Below are 21,915 nucleotides of genomic sequence, written 5' to 3'. Positions count from 1 at the left end.
CGGGAAAAGAGTTGATTGGTCGGTTCAAAAATTGTAATGTCCAAACTTATCAACCAATAATCTTAATATGTCTGAATCCTTGGGGATGTTTATAATTTAATCGTCCATTGTCTTATCCATTAAAGTCCCTGCGATAAATCTAGCTTATTAGATCCTTTAATGAATACACAAGGAAATTATTTTGTTAGCTGCTTTAAAGCAATTCATTTAAATTTTCCTTGGAAGGACACGGCAATGGTGTACCTTAACTTCCACACACATACTACATTATCAAAGCATCGGAAGTGCATATTATTACAACAGCAAAAATTTCCCTCTTTCCTTTGCATTAATAAAGCACATATGATTTTTTAGCTATTTTTTTGCGAACATAAGAATTTTGCGGATGTGAAAATTAGGGTTGGGCCGGATATCCGGCAAACGCCGGATATCCGGCAAACGCCGGATATCCGGCAAATATCCGGTTATCCGGCCAAATTACCGGACATCCGGCCGGATAACCGGCTAAATTACCAGATATTAAAGTAGCAAAAAAATTTATTAATAAACTTTTAAGATTTCATATATAAAATTTACTTAAAGATAAACATATTCAAAAAATGTTCTTCTACCTTCAATAATAAGAAAATTATAGCCATTTAAAATTTTAAAAAGCAGAGATTTTTGGTGTAAAATATAAAAAGAGTTATATCCGGCCGGATAGTTTCAATATTCGGATATCCGGCCGGATATCCGGCCCAACCCTAGTGAAAATATGCGGAAGTAATTCACACCAGATATGACACACCTTATTTTATATTTGCATTTCCACCAGACTGATGGGCGAACATTTCATTGATAAATTAACATAAAAAAACTATATTTCTCCAAATAAACCGCCGCTGCTATTTCCTTAAGTAATACACCAGATTATAGTTAAAGGGGTTTATGTGTTTGATGATTAGATCAAACCAATCCATGACGTTTATCAAAAGTTCCTACAGCTGCTATGTAATAAGGATGAGAGCGCTACTATGCCAAGATGGTAATACAGTGTGTTTTTTTTTATGAGAACTTTTTTGAAAGCAATTTTACCCCACTTATAGTTATCAGAATTTAATGATTAACGGCTTATTTTCTTCGTTTTTTATAACCATTTTTAGAACATCAAAAACATATTTTAGTTTTTATTTAAAAAGTACAGTTAAATCAAAAATTCAAAACTTAGGTGTCAACATCTAAAAAAGGTTATAGCGCATTTTTCTTAAGCTCAAATCTTCTACCCTTTGCAAGAAAAAAATTGGATTTTCAGTAGTCCACTTTGGGGGGCCAGTACTCCCTCCCTGGTTGAGATATGGCCTTTAAACTTTAATATGTTCTAGTACATGTCTCCAAAAGTATCTGTATCAATTTTTAACTCTGTATCTCAACTTTGAAGCGTTTTGCAGCCATTCTTGCAAAGGGTAGAAGATTTGAGCATGAGAAAAATGCGCTAAAACCATTTTTAGATGTTGACACCTAGGTTTTTAATTTTTAATTTTACTGTACTTTTTTAATAAAAACTGAAATATTTTTTTGATGTTCTATAAATGGTTATAAAAAACGAAGAAAATAAGTCATTAATCATTAAATTCTGATAACTATAAGTGGGGTAAAATTGCTTTCAAAAAAGTTCTCATAAAAAAAACACACTGTATTTGTATCAAGATCATGTTGACAAAAGTCATTTGTTTGAGAAATAGTTGTGCAATCAAATGTTTGGTTGTCGTAAGAATTCTACATAGTCCAATTTTTTATAGAAAGATTAACTTTGATCCTATTAAAGAGGAAACACTACCATTGCCTTGCAAAAATCCTAAAATTGTAAAACAAATTCTTAATGTTCGCCCGTCTTACTCATCAAATTTCACCCTGAAACGTCTCTCGTATTTGTCACTTAGAAAAATTATCATTGACTCGTGTATTAACAGAGATTATTTTTTAGTAGTTGAGCTACTCTATTCAATAAAAAAACATAGTTATACACCATATCCGTTGAAAGTAACGATGTGCTATTTTTTCCACTAATATTAGGTGATGGTCCAATTTATTTTTTTGAAATTTTGCCTTACTAGATTAGATGTTTATAGTCTAACTTAAAATGTCAAAAAATAACCCTAAGGTTGAATTCAAAGGAAAAAAATATCACTCTAATTGCCATATCTTTATACTCTACTATCAAAATTGTTAGGAAATGTATAGGCCTTCAGGAACGGGAGAAAATTAATCTACAGCCCTTTCATTCACCTAATTATCATGAGCTACTGAGGACAAATTGAGAATTGTAGGAATCTTAATCATATGTCCAATACATTGTCCAATTCCTGAACACCTGAAAGGCCCACACTTGAACTGTCAACTAGAGTGTTTTCAAACTAAACAAAATTCATTCAAATATTCTACAAATTTTGTTCTCAAGTTGAGCTTCGAGAAAGTGGAAAATGATTGGGAGATGGGTACATTTTACTTCTATTAAACTTAAATTTATTTCTGACTTTCTGAACTTTTATTTATTATGGTCTCGACTAGCCGACATGTATTCTTTTGAATTATAATAGTTTCAATCCAATTTTTGATTGCCTTTTAGTCGACATTGAAAATGAAATAGAACAATAATGTCTATAATGTGGTAGTAATTTTTACTTTTATTCTATGGCAAACAGTCGACGAAATTGTTTGAGGTTGATCTTTTGACATGTACCTCATTTGAAGCAGAAATTCTTCTTTACAACTTGCAGATTTTAGATGACTTATTTTCAATGACCCGACTAAAAGTGCTATATTACATGATATTGCTACAGAATAAATAAAGCCAAATGACATATGGCTTTTTAAATTGTTTATTTAAATTTTTGAAAATCGCATTTTTGAAAATCAGTGTTTTGTCTATTGAATAAGAACAAGAACGAAAACATCTTGATACATCTTTTTTGTTTGATGAAAATATTAGGAGTAAGATTTAACAAAAGTATTAACAACTGTCCTCTCCCTCCCAAATAGTAACATAATTTTTTTTATAAATAATGAAAGAAAAAGATAAATTTTTCAAAGCTACTCAAAAACTCAATTTTTAAAAGCGAAGCTTTTCTATAATTAGGGTCGGTCCATCCGTACGTCCGTACTTCCGTAACGGATAGCTTTTTTCGTTAATTTAGGCATGTTAGAATTGTCCTATCGATTTCAAATTTTGCATGGTGATTCCTTTAATAGTTAGGTACGATTTAGAAAGCGTAGCAACTCTATAATCATTACCAAAATGTCCGTACGTCCATTTTAAACATGTTGATTTTTTTGATTTTTTTTAACAACAAATTTTTATGTGATCTAATCATCCGATTGATCTGATTTTTGGTATATTGATTCCTGGGACAACAAAGTATAATGTAATCAGCGAAGCAACTCTATAATCAAGTCCTAAAAATGTAAGTATGTCCATAAACATTATCCTGAATCAAGCAGTTTTTCAACAAATTTACTTACAATTTTGCTTTGACCCTTATACATTTATATTATGATTATTCAGTTCTGACACTATACAAGTGTTAATGTCCGTTTGTCCTACCGTTTCAGTGCTTCGCTTTTATGGATGTTGTCATCCTTGTTTTCATTTGTTTTTCGGGCTAAGGGTAAACGTGATTTTCTAGGGTATTTCCCATGACCTACGCCTAATCGCATCCAGTCTATATTTAGGAAAAATAACATTTTCAAGGCTTTTTTGAAGGGTAATTTGATAAAAAAAAAGTCGTCAAATACCTAAAAACATTTTAGACGAAATTAATGTGATAAGAGCACACAACAGTCCAACTACCAAGTCATATAGAATTGCTTCGATATCAAGATTTTTATGAAAATCTTATTCGGCCTATATGCAAACATCTAAATTCCTCTGGATATCATCAAAAGAAAGGAAAAATAATAATAAAAGGTCATAATATGATATAAACCAATAATTATGATTTATCCTAGAAATCAAGATTTATATCATGACTGATTGTTATGTTGTAACATCACTTCTACGTAGAAATTTAATAAAATCTCCAAAATCAGAATAGTTGAGCAAATATCAAAGATGAATTTAAAAAGCTGAGTATACTTTTTTTATAGTAGCATTGATATTATATTTAAAACAAACAAATTTAATAACAATCACTTAAATTAGATTAATAAATTGGTTCATATCATTCAAATATCAAATTAAACCTATGATGTTTAGGAATTTTTTTTATTGCAATGGTTTGACATTTGAAATAATAATTTGACCTTAAGAATGGGTCAATTATATCATTAAAGTACTAGGTGCTTCGACCCTAGACTTTAGGGGAGGGTGATTGAGGCCAATAAAATAGACTAAAACCACCACATTTAGACATTTACAAAATCTATTAACTTTGCAACTTTCGAGATCTTAAGGTTCAGACAAAAAAGCTTACTACTTTGTATTATGGGATATGGCAGCTTTTCATAAAAATACTCTTTTTGGCACAAATAAAATTTGTGATACCTTATATTTATGATGCTAATATTTCTGTGGAATTGATATCACACTGTATGTTACAGATATCTTGATTGATAAGAAAGGTTTTTCTGGAGAAAGTATTTCTAAATATTTTCTTTACATATACATTACATACTTTTATTGTTGTTCTAATCCATGGATAAAGAGATAAGCATAAGGTTTAATATTCTAGTTGTTGTGCTAATAGCATATGAATTCGTAGGGTTTAGAGAAGTATCAGAAAGACATCTTAAGACCATGCCAAGACTTAGATTTAGAATAGCCTATGAATAATAGCCTAAAATGCAGAACACATTCATTGGTTACCAAGATAATAACTAACAAATAAAACATTACTGTTTTAAATGATAGAAAGGTTTACATAGCTTTATGGATATATCTGTCCGTTTATCCATGTATTTTCTCTGAAAGTATTATTCATGTAAGATTATATGTTTCATTCTATGTAAATGGTTGTCCCTTTATCCATGTATTTTCTCTGAAAGTATTATTCATATAAAATTATATGGTGCATCCCTATATGCACGGTCCCGGCCCGTTTATCAGATTTAGAACAACATGGTTATCAAATAATAATTTAGCGTTAAATGGATGAAACAGTTTTTTTTATATCTTACATTTTAGTGCTTTTAATGCTTATAAGGAAGATATATCTTATTCAAAGAAAAACTACATTGCCCACACAGTCAAAAGTAATCACAAATGACACCTACTTTTTTCTTTATCTTGTACTATTTTTGTATATCAAGAAGAATTCTGTGGCTTATTTTCAAATTCAAAAAGGTTAAATTCCGATTGGAATATGATACTTTAAAAGCAATATTTAAAGCTTTTTATAAAAATCTATATAATGTTGTTGGTAACCATGACTTTAAAGCACTTAAAAGAGAACAAGGGTTGTCCTATGAAGTTCTGAAAATTCATCATGAAAATAAAAAGTGAAAAATATGTAAGATAAATTGCCACCGATAGAGTAACGGACAAGCCAATAAGAGACAATTTATATTCGTATTCAATATTGTATTTTCGTAAGTCAACAATACTTTCCTTTTTGTATGAACACTCTAAGAGGAACACAAGAGGTGAAATTTAAAAATTTGATTAATGATACCGTAGTTTAAACCAAGTTTATACGGACAAATTAGAGTTGTATAGAAATTATATTCATCTACAAATTTATTCGGCTATGTGGCATTTAATAATAATGTTCATTGCTGACATTTATCAACATGCCGTAATAAAAAAAAATACATTGACTGTTTGAATAACAATTAAAATTACTGTAAACCCTCGGTGTTGATAAAATAACAGCACGAATATATGGATAATTGAATAGCACTAACCCTATGTAAGCATTCTAATGAAACATGATATCTATTACACGGACCATTTTATATAATACGATCTATTATCATACTCGAGAAATTTATCAATACAACTAAAATTAAATCTTACAAGTAAACAAATTTTAGCATTTTTTATTAAAATGCCAATTTTGTACCAGTGCACATAGGGGCAACAAGGGGCATCAATTCACCACCCCCAAATCAAGTTTCAATCGTTCTATGAGTATTATCATACCCAATGTACATCAGATTTCAAAGGAATCGTAAAAATACGCTTTTTAAGTAAGCTTTCTAAAGTCTGAAAGTCAAGATATGCCAAAATTTTCTTACAGAAAAAGGCATATATTTTGTGTTTCACCAACAATTTTAAAAGTATTATAAAATCTCTTAGAATTAACGTAATTAGACAAAATAACTTCAGGTGAGTCATGCACTACATGTATTTTGACAATATAAAAGAAAAAAACACAAATTAAAGATATTAGTCCTAAATAATTCTAGTTGAAGTTAAGATTTTAGTTTATTTTTGTTTGTTTTATAATCAACATTTGAGTAGACAGTAAGAGGAAATATGTTTTCACCGGTTGCCACCGGCTAAAAATACGATATTTGATTACCCAAAGACATATTATAATCGCCTGTACTGGTTTCACTTACCCCCCCGCGCCCCCGTAGGGGTTTTTAGCGCGTTTTCTAAGGCTGGGTGCACGAAATGTTTGTTAGGAAAATCTTTTAAACGCGCTTTTAAAGTCAATATGTGAGATGTAATACATATAAATAAAAGATGCAAAAACATAGCTATGCGAAATATTTATTTGATCAGACTTTGAATTAAAGTTGATAATGAATATTTTCAAGTTCTATTGCACTAAATGATGAAGAGGGGAGGGAGGGGGGGCTAAACCTAAATCTAAACCTCTTTATATTTGATGTTTTAATGTAACTGAATAATCTTTTCTATGGATTATTACAAATATCAGGGATCTAAAGGGATAATACAAAGGTCAATAAATTGATGTACATCCCCAATGATAATACACAAAATTACCCCTTGTGTAGATTAAAGTTAGTAATTAAAAAGTTTGAACACACAACTGTAAAACTTTGGGGACTAGTTTTATAAACAGCCCAATGTCCCCTCTCTCACTGCGGAAAGGTAAAGTTAATATTCAGATAACGAAGTGTTCTTATAATCATTCTAATTTGGAATTAGCAAGTAGTCTATCTGTCTGTCTATTGGCAATGCTTTGTTTTTAAATTATGTAGGTACATGGTCTTTATGTTTAGCGTTAGCAGTTTTATTTAGAAAGGGAGAGGACATTACACTAGTTCCCAAACTTCAAAGTTTTATAATAACGTTTTTATATTCGTTGGCATAACAACTTTAGGAAATTTGATTGATTTTTTACTGGTTGGTTTATTAAGATGAGTATCAAAACTTTTCAACCACTAATTGTCATCTACAGACAATCATTTTTGTAATATAATTTATTATTTAATGTATCAATATTGGGGATGTACATACATTAATCGGTTATTGTTTTGTTCCTTAGATCCCTGGGCGTTAATCTATAATAAAAAGTAGCTTGATGTCTGTTTGTCTGTCCGTCCGTCCCTTAAGATCTCGGTAACCACTAAACCGATTAGTTTCTACTCTTCAGGGAATATATCTACTGGTCCTATGGTGGTTTAAAGCTATTTTACAAAAAAAAATCCTCTAAATTTTTTCATATTTCTATAATTAGGATCGGTCCGTCCGTACATCTGTTACAGTTAGCTCTTTTAGTTAATTTAAACAGGCTAGAATTGTCCTATCGATTTCAAACTTTTCATGCCGTTTTCTACAACAGTTAGGTACGACTTAGAAAGCACAGCAACTCTATAATCGTTACCAGAAAGTCCGTACATCCATTTATAACAAGCTAATTTTTTAAATTTTATGACAACAAATAATGGTTTTGAATGTTATAAATATCCTATTCATCTGATTTTTGAATACTGATTCCTAGTACAATAAGGTATAGTGTTATAAGCGAAGCATCTCTATAAAAGTCCTAAAAACGTCAGTATGTCCTTAAACAGTAACATGTATTTAATCAGTTTTAATTACAATTTTGTATAGACATGCATTAATATTTAGTTCTGACACTTCACAAGTGTTAGTGTTCGTTTGTCTTTCCATTTCAGAGCTTCGCTTCTATGGATGTTGTCATCCTTGTTTAATTACCTCTTGGAGCAAAGCCCATAGAGGCTAGGGGCGAAACTGCTAGTATACATATAAACAGTAAACAAGAATCATAATATCATTATAAATATAGATATTAGCCAATAAAAATTTATGTCAAAAATGCTCATATTTATAATGGATTTATTATTAAGTGAAACTTGTAGCTTGCTAAAATAAGAATACCCATCCACCCCTTTACACCATCCTCTCCCCTTCTACTGAAATGAATTAAATGACCCCAAATTTGACATTTTGAATACTTTGATGGATAGATAGATGGATAGGTAGATGGATGAGTAAATGGATAGACAGATGGATAGACGGATAGATAGATGGATGGTTGGATAGATAAATGGATAGATAGATAAATAGTTGATGGATAGATAGATGGATCGATAGATGGATAGTTAGATGGATAGACAGATGGATAGATGGATAGATAGATGGATAGATAGATAAATAGATAGATGGATATATAGATGGATAGATAGATGGATAGATAGATGGATAGATAGATGGATAGATAGATGGATAGATAGATGGATAGATAGATGGATAGATAGATGTATAGATAGATGATAGATGAATAGATAGATGAATAAATAGACAGATTGGTAGACAGATGGATAGAAGGATGGATAGATGGATGGATAGATAGATGGATAGATAGATGGATGAGTAAATGGATAGACAGATGGATAGACAGATGAATAGACGGATAGATAGATGGATGGATGGATAGATAAATGGATAGATAGATAAATAGTTGATGAATAGATAGATGGATCGATAGATGGATAGTTAGATGGATAGACAGATGGATAGATGGATAGATGGATAGATAGATGGATAGATAGATGAATAGATAGATGGATATATAGATGGATATATAGATGGATAGATAGATGGATAGATAGATGGATAGATAGATGGATAGATAGATGGATAGATAGATGGATAGATAGATGGATAGATAGATGTATAGATAGATGATAGATGAATAGATAGATGAATAAATAGATGGATAGATAGATGGATAATTAGATGGATAGATAGATGGAGAGATAGATGGAGAGATAGATGGATAGATAGATGGATATATAGATGGATAGATAGATGGATAGATAGATAGATGGAAAGATAGATAGATGGATAGATAGATAGATGGATAGATAGATAGATGGATAGATAGATGGATAGATAGATGGATAGATAGATGGATAGATTGATGGATAGATAGATGGATAGATAGATGGATAGATAGATTGATAGATAGATGGATAGATAGATGGATAGATAGATGGATAGATAGACGGATGGATAGATAGATTAATAGATAGATGGGTAGGGTAAGGGGGCGCTATTTTTGGGGAGGGGTTAATCTGGTAATTTTCCATCTACCTTCATTATATGACCTTTATCTCCATGTTCCTTTCAAATGACAGAAAAAAACATTTGGGGAGGGGTTAATCTGGTAATTTTCCATCTACCTTCATTATATGACCTTTATCTCCATGTTCCTTTCAAATGACAGAAAAAAACATAAAAGCAAATTTGTTCGTTGTTAAATTGCCTACAAAAAAGTATAAAATGAAATTTTTGTGGGATGAATTTTAAGGGTACTAGATAATTAAATCCCCTTTTTGATTGATTTGCCCCAATGTGAGTGCAATGATTATGACTAATAGAATGGCTAAATCAATAGAAAGAAAACATCCGTAATATAAAATGAATGACCTTTTAGGACACCAACTACATGTAGCTTGACAGACAACCAAAGACTCTTGGTCCTTCACCTCATATCTGAGACATACAGGACATAGTAGATAACCAACTCTTTAATTGCACAATCATTGTCTGGAGATCCTCACTGTGTATGATAATGGAATGCGCATTTTAGGGGCCAAGGCATCCCCCCTATTCACACTTTTGGATGTACTGTGCCGAACAAAGCTGGTAGGTACCATTTTAACGTCTTTGGTATGACGCGAATTTATATAGTAACTTTGTTACTTAAAAAACCTGCAGTTTTGTTTTGCAGTCTTTATCATAAACATAGATCAAAACATTAGACAAGAGATGTTAAAGAGAAAAGAGAATGACTTGAAAAGAATTTTGAAATGCGTAGCATCTCTACAAGTATCTTACTCATATTCTCATTTCTCTTTATTCTTCATAAATATAAGGAATGATGAATGTATAGGTATTCATCCGTCAAAAATCAGCCGGATATCATGTAACCGGATAGTTTTAATATCCGGTATCCGGCCGGATATTGAAAATGACCGGATATCCGGCCCAACCCTAATTGTAATGTTAAACAAAATTACAACTTGTGTAGGTAAAAATTATTGGTTGAAAAGTTTGGATACTGCTAGTTTAAACCAACCAATAAAAATTTAATAATTGTATTCAAAGTAGTTAAGCTAATGAATGAGAGATCGTGTCTTTTAAACTTTGGGTACCACTTTTACTTCCAAACAATTTACAATTCAATGTCCCAACATCCCTAATTAATTTGAAATGTTTGAAAATAGTTCTATGTGCAGATGGCCCTTTCAAAATTAAAAAAAAACTACTTTTGAATTTACTGCTTAAATCTTATTCTATAAAACTAATTATTTGAAAACCATTCACTGTTGCATTGGTTGTTTTTATCCTTGTAGTCTGAAAGTATGTGTGTGGTTGTGTGTGATGGAATTCGTATATTTTTTGGTATGTCGGTATTTAAAACATTTCTTTTACGATAAATAAGTAATAAATAAAAACTTATTAGGTCATTTTCTATAAAGAAATGTATATGATTGTTATTAATCAATAATTCTTATAATTTCTTCAAGGTTTGCTGGTCGTCCTTGTTCGTAGCGGCTCGTCTTCATCTGCTGGGTGCAAAGAAAAAGAAAAGTTTGCCTGTAGCTGCGAATTGAAGAAGTTTTTAGATTAGTGATTAGCAGCTGCCGCTAAGTTGCATTTTTGGAATTTAACCGCAAAATGTCACTTCTTTTAGCATGCGGTAGCATATTTTCAAAAATAGTTGAACTTTTGTTCGGACGTTCGGATGCGGATGTCGGATCCTGATTTTAGGCAACTTTGTTTCTTTTGGTATAATTGAAAAGAGATTCTAATTAAGGATTTTTAAAAATCATGGTGATACCCAATTTGTTAGATATGAATAGATAATATACAATATGTTTACAAATGTAATATTTAGACCTTCTTTTTCAATAGTGCAACTCCTCTATAACTAGAACAGGGAATATGTATGTATTTTCGTTTGACGATTGATTACAAGTAGACCAAACAGCACATTTATTTTCATACATGCAGAAATACGCTTGCTCAGAGATTCTGAACAGTTAATTGTTAATATTAAATCTAAAAACTTCTAATACTAAAAATTTAAAAGTGAAATTTACTAATTTCTAAATATGAAGAGGTCAAATATTTCCTCATTAAATTTGTCTACTAATGGTTAGGCTACAAATAGGCAAGGCTAATACACACTATAAAAAATTAATTTAAAAAATAGAAACCAATGTATCCTCGAGAAAGTTACAACAATAACGCAAAATGAGCATTAATAATAGATATTAATAGACCAACAGACGAAATAAAACATTTCATAGGACGTACCAAGGGTTTTTTTGAAATAAGCCTTGCTTTCAGGTATAATAAAAAAAAATCGTGTAATGAACTAGAAGAACGAACCCATTGGTAAATTTTCAAGAAAATGCCGTACAATTGTTTATTGAGTTATTTTTTACAGTGCAGTGGCTATCCATATCTTGGCATGAGTTGCTAGTTTTATCCTTTTCTAAAATTATTAATTTTCCATAAAAATGTTAAGATTCATCTTATGATTTCACTTTGATTCATGGGGGGGGGGGGGGGGGGAGATACATATCTTAAATAGATTTCATACGGTTTTAACCAAAGTAGGTTAATCTATTATAAAATAGTTAGAATGTTCATTTTATCAGTCTGTCCCTTAAGTTCTCGCTAATTCTAGTTTTAAATTATTGCGAGCCATGTATTTATACATAATCCATAGGTCAACATACAATTTAACTGTAACGTGGTAGGTAAATACTAAATAGTAAATCTTTTATAACACTAACTTTGTTATAAAGTGCTATATGATCGTGTTAGTACGTTCTTCTCTTTAAAAGCTAAGGCATTTTTGTCTATTCTTACCATTATAGTCTTGAAAATCTATTGGTCTGTTTAAATAATGCCAAGTTTTAAAAGTTTATTATTATGATCTTAAATCTTCTATGATTTATGATTGTAAATAAGACAATATGTATTTATATATACCATCTACTAAATACACCAACTTTTCCATTTTTCCCTTTTTATGTTTTTCTTTTTTTACCTATATATCTCTTCTTTAATTTTCTTTTTTACCTCATTTACATTACTTCTATACTTCATTTTTTCTCACTGTCCATTATCTTTTATATTTTTCTCTTTCTGTATCTCTCCTTCTCTCTCTCTCTCTCTCTCTCTCTGAGATTTGATACTGTGATAAGATATATTGATAACCTACATTGAAAGCAATCCATCAACAACGTAACAGGTTATTACGAAGGATTATGATAGTTTGTCTGTCCGTATTTGGGAGTTTCTGCGAAACAGTGAGAGCCAAACTTGCAGAATTATAAGATATTAACAATATCAATGATTGATTTATTGCAAATAAAGTATCACATTGAATGAGGTAAGATGTCTTTTATTTATATCAAAAGTCTTTCTAACCGCTGGACCAATTTGATTCTTTTTAATCATTAATATGGAAGTTCATAAAGGTCCTAGCAGTTTTTCATGGCTAAGTCTACCCTCAAAATGAATATGGAACCTGGAATAATCTCCCCGCCCCTCCTCCCACATTTTTTTTAAAAATAAAAATTAAGTGACATTGAAGGTACACCAATTATTAAAGGATAGTTAGGAATTGTTAGGAATGCTTTAAGACTTTCTTTAATAAATTGTAGACTTAAATGATAGAGATCAGTCGAATATTTGTAGATAAATTTATATTATTTTCTGTCTATCTGAAGAAAAAGATTTGACTCTGTCGACAAACATACAGTTATTTTTGTTTATTCATACTAAATGGTATTTTATAAAGTAGTCAAAGCTGACATTTTTTCAGCATTAATTCTCGAAACATAGAGACATAAATGGAAAAAAAACGGTCATGTCTTCAATCTATCTATGATATGAAAATAATAAGTTTGCCAAAAAAATCCTTTAAAAACTTTACAATTTGTAACTTGGTTAAATTTCTAAAAAATCTTCCAAACCTAAATTTCGCCTAAACCCTAGTTATAAACCCTATGCAACTACAAAGCTAGGGTTACAAACAGATGTTTATTTTCCAATAAAAACATCCGGGCAGGGCTATCATTTTAGTCAGTCCCTCTGCGAGGTTGGGTTAAGTCAGGTAAAGACAGACTCTTACAATTTAAGGTTGTTTTAATAAAAGTTGAAAATGTTGAGTTACATGAATTTTTTTCTTCCAGATTTGATAATTAATTAAATGTTCAAGAATACTAGGAAGCTGAGTATTGGTCCTGGTTAAGTTTTGGGCTATTTCCATAGTAATAACCTTACAATTAAAAAAAAACTTGTTGCAAAAAATACTCTATAAGTAACACCAAGGTATGCCTAATTGACCTTTCCTGTGAGACAATCTTTTTAAAATGGAATTATAATAAAAGCAAGTTGGATAAGCTGTAGGTAATATATTTTTCAACGACCATTTATTTAAAAACCTTATAGTAATTTATCATTGGAAAGTCTAGAGAATGTAACAGTATTGTGGAAAAATAAATATCTGTTTTGACTTGACCAATAGACTTATTACTATAGACCAACTATAATTAATGCGTCAATAATTTTAGCATTTGTTAGGATTAAGGCATTTCTATACAACTTTAAATAAATGTTCAGTTCAAGTAGCTAAATTTGCATTTAATCTATGTCCAAAGTAACTGATTGCCTTTTCATTACAAAGTTGATCAAAGAATTTAAATTTGAAAATATTTTAAATGTATTTACAAGCAATTGTTTTTATTTTGAAAATGGGTTCGTCGACTGACGGTCAATCAACCGACCGAACTTTCAAAGATACCAGGTTTATAGAGAAGTTTGTCTATATAAATATAAAATATGTTTTTAGTAGCCTAATAATCTATAGATCTTTAGTCTAATATTCCAATGTAAAATGAAATGTCTGTAATATTCTGTAATTTACCAAATCCCAGGGAGAAAGAGGACAATGTTAGCCGAATTAATCTTTAATCCATTATTCTCCATATCTATTCCATCTTCTTTGCCAGAAATCTACATAAAATAATTGTAGGAAAAGAAAAAATGGCCCCTTGTCCTAACCCTATATCCCTGAATTACCCCAAAAGCCAGGCACTACAATTAGTCAACAGTTTCTTTAAATTGCATATACAGATAAAATACAGGAGGCGCGTCGGCGGGATAATTGATTTTAAATATGTGTGTTGCATGTGGGGTAAGTGTTACACTCCCCATTCTATGATGGAATATAGCAAGGTTTTAGACCCTAATTACGTTTATTTACGTTTCTACGGTCAATACAAAGCCAAGCTATTGAAGGAAGGTATTAACAGTCAATCACTGAATGTAACTTTTGCTTTGGAAAGCCAATTCACTTTAAAGCAATACAAGCATTATTTTTGTTATTTTACTTATTTTTCGACCATATACAGACGGTCTGCTGTAGTTATAGAATAGCTCCGGTACTAAAAAAGAAATAAAAACACAGGTAAAGCATTGTTTGAATGAAAATAAAAGTTGTAAAAAGCCTTAATTACATTGCAATAAAGCGCATTCAAAAACTTGTAATTGAATACAACTAAAACGATACACAAAACAAGAACAAAACCTTTTAGAGTAACGACGTTTATTTGTCATTTAATCATTTATTGCAAAATACAAAGCTATTGTATTATATAGCTGCACTTCATATGAACATAATTATGTATTTGGTTTGAATTCACATGTCATTCTGTAATGCCAAACCTAAGAAATAGTCATGTCTTATTGACAACTAATATGTCTTGACGTTATATCAATTAGTAAGCTATGTAATTCAGTGTCATAATTGACTTATTTCAATTCTTTATAGTCATATTGTGAAGCGATTTGTCGATAGTAAATTTGAAAGGTTTATATCGACAATATGACATTTAAAAAGGTAGAATATTGACTTGTCGTTATAGTAACACCAAGTTTAACCAAAATATTATTAGATTTTACTTGATTAGTTAGTTTGTAATAAATGATCACTTACTAACTTGTCGCGTAATTTTGTATACCTCTTACAAAATTACACAAAACATATGTTAACCAATGAAAAAAGTGTTATATGGTGAAAGTGATGGTTAAAAAATTTCTAAATTGGTTGTTGTCAACGTGTTTCGGGAAGCAACTGTCTTAAATGTTAATTCTTTTTGCAATATTCATTATTACTATGTTTCATTGATTTGTACAATAAATGAATAACAAAACACAAATATTTTATGTTAAAAGCCGAATAACTGCTGAAACCACATATAAAATGAAGTAAACCCCAAACAAAATTCAAAACAATGTAAATATGAATTACATACAAATTAGAGGTTAAGGGATATTTAATCAAATAACGAATATTACCTAAATTTCACTTGGATAAAATTTATTATAAAATCTTGTATATGCCTTTCCCTCAATTTTTATAGAAAAGGAAAAATCAATCGGTACTTTTTTCTTGCTATTGGCTTGATCTTTTAAAATGTTACACTTCATTTTCCCACAAAATAGCAAAAACCTGTGCAGAATCATTGACAATCTTTTAAAAGAAATATATAAAAAGATAGATGAATAGAGAAACAAACACAACTATCCAGCTACTTTATTATCTACTAGCGGCTTCGCCCCTATAGGCCTCTCAGGAAACATAAAATGTTTTCTTTTCAATCTATGTTAAGATCAGGTGTTTCCCAGGCTATAAACCTTTCCAGGACCTATGAGAAGCTACCCTGTGAAGGAGAACCATGTCAGTTCAGCAGTTAGCGAGCTCCTTTGGTACAAAGAGAAAAACATCCTGTTACTTTATTATAAGGATGATATGATATAGTCCTTTAAATCCTTGCTTACAAGAAACAAGGAAAAGTTTTAGGTGAATATTCATAACAGCAAATATTTTATACATTATCTCAATTAATAAGTAAGGAAGGGTTAAATAAAAGTTTATCAAAAACTATGCATAATTTGCAATAATAGTTTACGATCCATCCAATAGATGTAAGCATTAAAGGTTTCTTGATTTTTCAAAAAAATCCTCAATTTTTCGTTGATTTCTTAGGTAAATTTAGATGAACCCCAATGAAAAGTTTGATGGGAACATTGTATCTGTGAGTATTGGTTCAGGGATAAGGGATACAACATTGAAGAAAAAAATAATCATTCCTAAATTATTATGTGTAATATTCAGCATTTGGTAGCAGGTATATATTTACGAAAACAAAGGGCTGATGTTTAATTTAACCGTCATTGTCATATCCCTTCCTCCCTGGCGTGTATTGGTTGTAATTAGAGTGCGGCACATAGAACACAACCAAAGGAATCCAACACACCTTTCAATTTTAAACTCAGAGACATAATATGGGTTGAAGGGATAGGTACTTAATTTGAGTTTGATTTTAAAAATTGGGATATTTAAATCTAATGATCAATTTTATGATAATAGCGACGCTACACTATATTTCATGTCTGTCTTAGTGCACTTATGACCAAGCCATATGAGTCGAATGACTGAATTAATGAATTTATTTATCAATGGCAAATTATAAAGTTTAAAAACATATTCAATTATAATCATGTTCTTCCATTTGTGTTTAAATTGTCTAAAGAATAACCTTTTCACTAAATTGCACTATAATTCTCTTTTTTTCAACTAAACAGGCTTTTTAATGCCGTTCTTATGAATATTGTTTTTAAAAAACTTAAAAAGAAATGTAGTAACTAGTAGACCAAAAAGAATTTAAAAAAAACATATTGGGACCGTAACAGACCGACCTAATAATCTTGAAGAAAGGTTTCTTTTAAAATTAGAATATACAGAAAATTAAAAGATGAATCCATTTACCTATTCCTGCCATTCATGAGCAGATAGAACTCGTTAAAATCAACACCTACAATTAGCCAGTCTCGGCCTGATCAGTAGTAATGACGGCTCTCCTGCAAAACAGCTGATTTGGGAATTTCGCAGATTTTTTACAATTTAAAAATTAGAAAAAAATAAACAAAGAAAAAATGGTCGAAATAGGCTTTACCAATTCTCTAGAAACTTATAAATTAGGTTATTTTTGGTTAGATATGCAGGGTTAGATCATGGAAAGATAGATTAGGGAAATTGTATCATTAAACGGTTGTAATTTTAACTTGTGTTCAATATTATTTCTTTGACCTATTATAAAAAAAAGTGTAAATAATATTTTTTTAAAGGATGTTTACTTCTTTGTATAAACATAAATTTAACCCTTCCTCATTCTACTCTTCCACCCTTTTCCACCCCCTCTTATTAACCCTAGAAGAACATCCTGCAGAAATTTTAACCCTTTTGCAAATAAAACCTGCCTCACTGCCCCGCCCTTTTCCTATTAGTATTTTTTTTAAAAGATTGGTTGACAAAAAATTATTTCTTGGCTATTCATTTTTGATAGCAAAGCTACTCTGTAACTCACTTCTTCTGTCCGTACATCCGTTAGTACGTAACACTGTGGCTCATGTGATTTTCTCAGTTGTTATTCAAGATAGATGGCTGATTTTTTGTGTGACGCTTCACTACAAATGAGTATCCAGAATATAATTTACTTTGTCCCTCAGTCTGCCAGTCATGTTAATAGGTATAATCAACAGGCACAATAAGTAGAATTTTTTTCTCTCGTAATTTTACCTTTTTTGAGGTCAGCATTAGCATTTTTAAGTCAGACTCCCTATTTCTGATTCATGATGTACAAGGATATGCAGTGGTTGTTATGTTATTTTAAAGAAAATGTATTTACAAACTGACGGGAATATAATTTTATTCAAGTGCTTTATAAAAAAAAGAAAAAATTACTTACATTTTGTTTTGTGCTATGGCAACCCTTATTGTATCCTGCCTGGTAGAATATTAAATAAATATTAGTATTACTATTTCAAGCTCAGCAGCAGACATAAGCCAGGGCTCAAACTTCCACCCTGTAATTATCAGCTTTTTAAGAAGCGAAGCTATTTATAATTTCTAATGTCTGTCCTTTAGCTACATTAAACTTTCTATTAGATAAAGATATCTGGATATTTCTATGATCAAGGAGCATCTGAGATATAACCACCTTTATTCCATTATTCCATCCATTACAATGTAATAGATACTTCGATGGGAGAAATTCGATTTTCTTATCTGGTATTAAAGATAGATGTTTAAAATTATTTGTGAAGATTCCCTGTACTGTTTAAACATTTAATTTCTCAATCTGTTTGAATGTTCAAGACCTTCTGAAACCTGTAAGCTTCGCCACCTATAGATGTTTACATCCTTGTTTTCTATTTTGATGGGCTGTCATTAAATTATGAACGGTTGCACTCAATATGCCAACATATGCACTATATTTGTGTAAAGGATGCTTCAATTATTCACCTGTTTTTTTACTAAAAATATATCTGAGATAATTTTTTCTTTTTTTTTAGTAGTGTGTAAAACTTATAATATTTTATTGGTCAAAAAAGCTTTAGTCAAACAGAATTTTTTTTAAAGAAGAAGAACCTTTTAGATTAAACTCGAACATTCAATGGTATACTGCAAATTTAGTAAAAAAACAAGTCTTACAGTTTGTTTGTATGTTTGGTTTTGGTTGTGATTGTTCTTGTTATAACAATCGTGCTTTCTGAAACAAAATATAAAACTGCTGATTTCAATTAATGAAATAAAATCCTTAAAATATTTTACCAGAAAAGCATGCAGATTTATCCACAGCTTAAAATCTTTTTTTTTTTAATTTTCAAAGAAAGGTAACTCCAATTAGACAAACAACCCTTAGATTGAACGACCCATCTAACCATACATTGCAAAGTGTTGCGCCTGATTAAGGACTAAGACATTTTCCCGAAGATGATTAAAGTTCCTCCACAGTTTATGACGTTTTTCGATAGAATAGCCAATGAGAGGCAAGTATACACTGTAATTGACAAATGGTAAAATTTATGCTGGCCTCTCATTGGTTGTTTTATCGTATGACGTCATAATCTGTGGAGGGACTTTAATCATCTTCTATTTTTTTCCTAATATTTTATTATTAATATCACGCTCTACACTTGGCAGCAGTAGTTACAATATTTAATCTTCTGTAATATGACACGTTGTAGTTCATTTTTTCTTTTTTTCGAAGGGGGGTTTTAGAATTATAAGTTCCTCCTTTCAAAGCCTATCCAGTTTCCTTATGCTCATGTCTTAGATCTAGATAAGGGTATAAAATCATCTTTTACAAAAGTTTTTCTATAAAAGTTGTGTCCTAAAATTTTGCACATTGAATTCAGAAGATTGTTAACCTTGTATAAATTTGAAAGATTATAGTAAATTTTAGCATACAGTTTTTATCACTCAACCTCTTTTTAAAGGTATTGAATAAGTTGTAAAATTATTCTTATTCGGTCATTCTGTTGAAGAATGGAAAATTATTTTGATACTTTCTTTTTTGCTCTACCTTCATAGTTTTTAGTTTATAGTAACTATTATTATATTAAGAGTTATGTTTGACTTCTTCTTATTTGGATTTCCTTATTTATTAAATCATCTCCTTTAACATTTGTGAAACTTGAATATAAACACTTTGACCTAGCGCGATGTAGATCTAAAATGTCTAATAATAACATGCTTCATTGAATAAAAATTGATATTTTATCTTTACAATGCATCTTGAAAAATGTTCAGTTTCCCACATAAAGTTTCCTTTACCTGTTAAACTTTGGTGCTCTTATTAACATCAGACCTTTACCAGATAGTGTTCTTTAGTTGTTAAGGGTTTTATTTCAGGGATCTAAAGGCATAAGACTATGGCCGATAAATTGATGTAATTCCTCAATAATGATACACAAAATTCCCTCCTCTATAGATTACAATTATTGGTTGTAACGGTTGAACACTCAGCCTAATGAACGAACCAATCAAAATTCACTGAAGTCCCCAAAGTTGTTAAGCCAAGGAATAAGAAAACGTTATTATAAAACTTTGGGAACCAAACTTGAACAAACAGACCATTGTCCCCTCTATCTCAATACCCAATTCTCCGAAAACATTTATCTTAGTATTCTTATTGGAACAGCGTTATGTGGTTATTAAGGGTTTCATTGTTTTTAGGCATGATGTCGACATAATTATCAGATGGATTATAATGTGCATGCAAGAAATATTTCAGCCAAGGTCACATTTATCAAATACTAGTTGGTAATAACATGTCAACGCAGTGTATTCTGTTTAACAGGGTTAATTCCTTAAGAGAGGGTTTAGAATATAGTAATATTTTGACAATAAAGACCAATAATTTTTAAAATTATCTGATTTATTTTATTAGTTTTTCCTTGAATTCATTCTTGTTGGGAAAGAATTAAAACCGAATAATTTAATAATTTAATATTTTTGGATAATCCCATTTTATGAAATAAACATTACATTAAAGATTTATAAATTTTAAATGTTTTAAAGTTCGAGCAATTTAGCTATCTTTCTATGTATAATCCTGATGTTTCATTATGTAGATTTAAACAAGAGAATTTTTTTTTGATTTATTTCAAAATAGCAAAAAATTTTAGACAACACACAATAATCAAATTTAAAATTTTGTTGAAGTAAAATATAAAAAATGGTTTATTCACTGCAAAATTGGGGTTCTAAATTGTCTAAAATTGATGTCAGGATTTGAGGTTTATTTCTGTTTCTTAACAGGCATCATAGTTCAAATACTCAAAACATGGTGTAATTTATGCCGCAAATTTCAGGAATCTACCTTTGTGGAATTATATTTTTTTTGGATCAAATTTTCCTAGTGTAGAGAGTTAATCTTTTAATTCTTCAAAAGTTAATCAACCCTTGATTATCGGTATTGAATTTAGAGTTCTTATTAGGCACAAATTAGAATCCACTACTTTAGTATATAGAACAGGCTTAGTTCTAAAATTGAGAAGATTGCTTCACTGGAGCTCCAAAAAAAGCATAAAACTCCAATTTTCATGACTTAATAATTACATATTTGAAGAGGGGAGGTTAACACCATGCTAACATTTTGACATAATTGCCCGGATTTTTCGGCAAATTCTAAGTTATCTTTTATCAAATAATTTGCTTGGCTTTGCCCTCAGTCGTGCAGAGTAAAAACAAGAACGATTTGCAATAAAATTGGCACAGAAGTACTTAGTACCTAGAGCGTCATGCTAAATTTAACATGTAAATCCACATCTTTAAAAGAAAATTATTTAAACTTTTTACCTGTTACTCTGGACCATTTTTTGACCGCTGATTTCATGCCGTTGGCGTTGCTACTGAAAAACTGCGGTAAAATTTAAAAAGAAATATCTTGACTTTAAGTTTGATTTGTTTTATTGGGGGGAATTTCACACCCCTCGCCACCCGGAATAGTGATTATTTGGAGCCCCTACCCCACCCCCCCCGGAATAGGGTTAATAATGTATAGTAATAAGGTTTTGTGATAAAAAGTTTAATGAAGGCATACATTAAATACCTGAGTGCTAAA

This window comes from Acartia tonsa, chromosome 3, assembly GCF_053477335.1.
Source record: "Acartia tonsa isolate MP-2025a chromosome 3, ASM5347733v1, whole genome shotgun sequence".
Classification (NCBI taxonomy): domain Eukaryota; kingdom Metazoa; phylum Arthropoda; class Copepoda; order Calanoida; family Acartiidae; genus Acartia; species Acartia tonsa.
The sequence above is the reverse complement of the archived record's forward strand: the minus strand, read 5'-3'. Positions refer to the sequence as shown.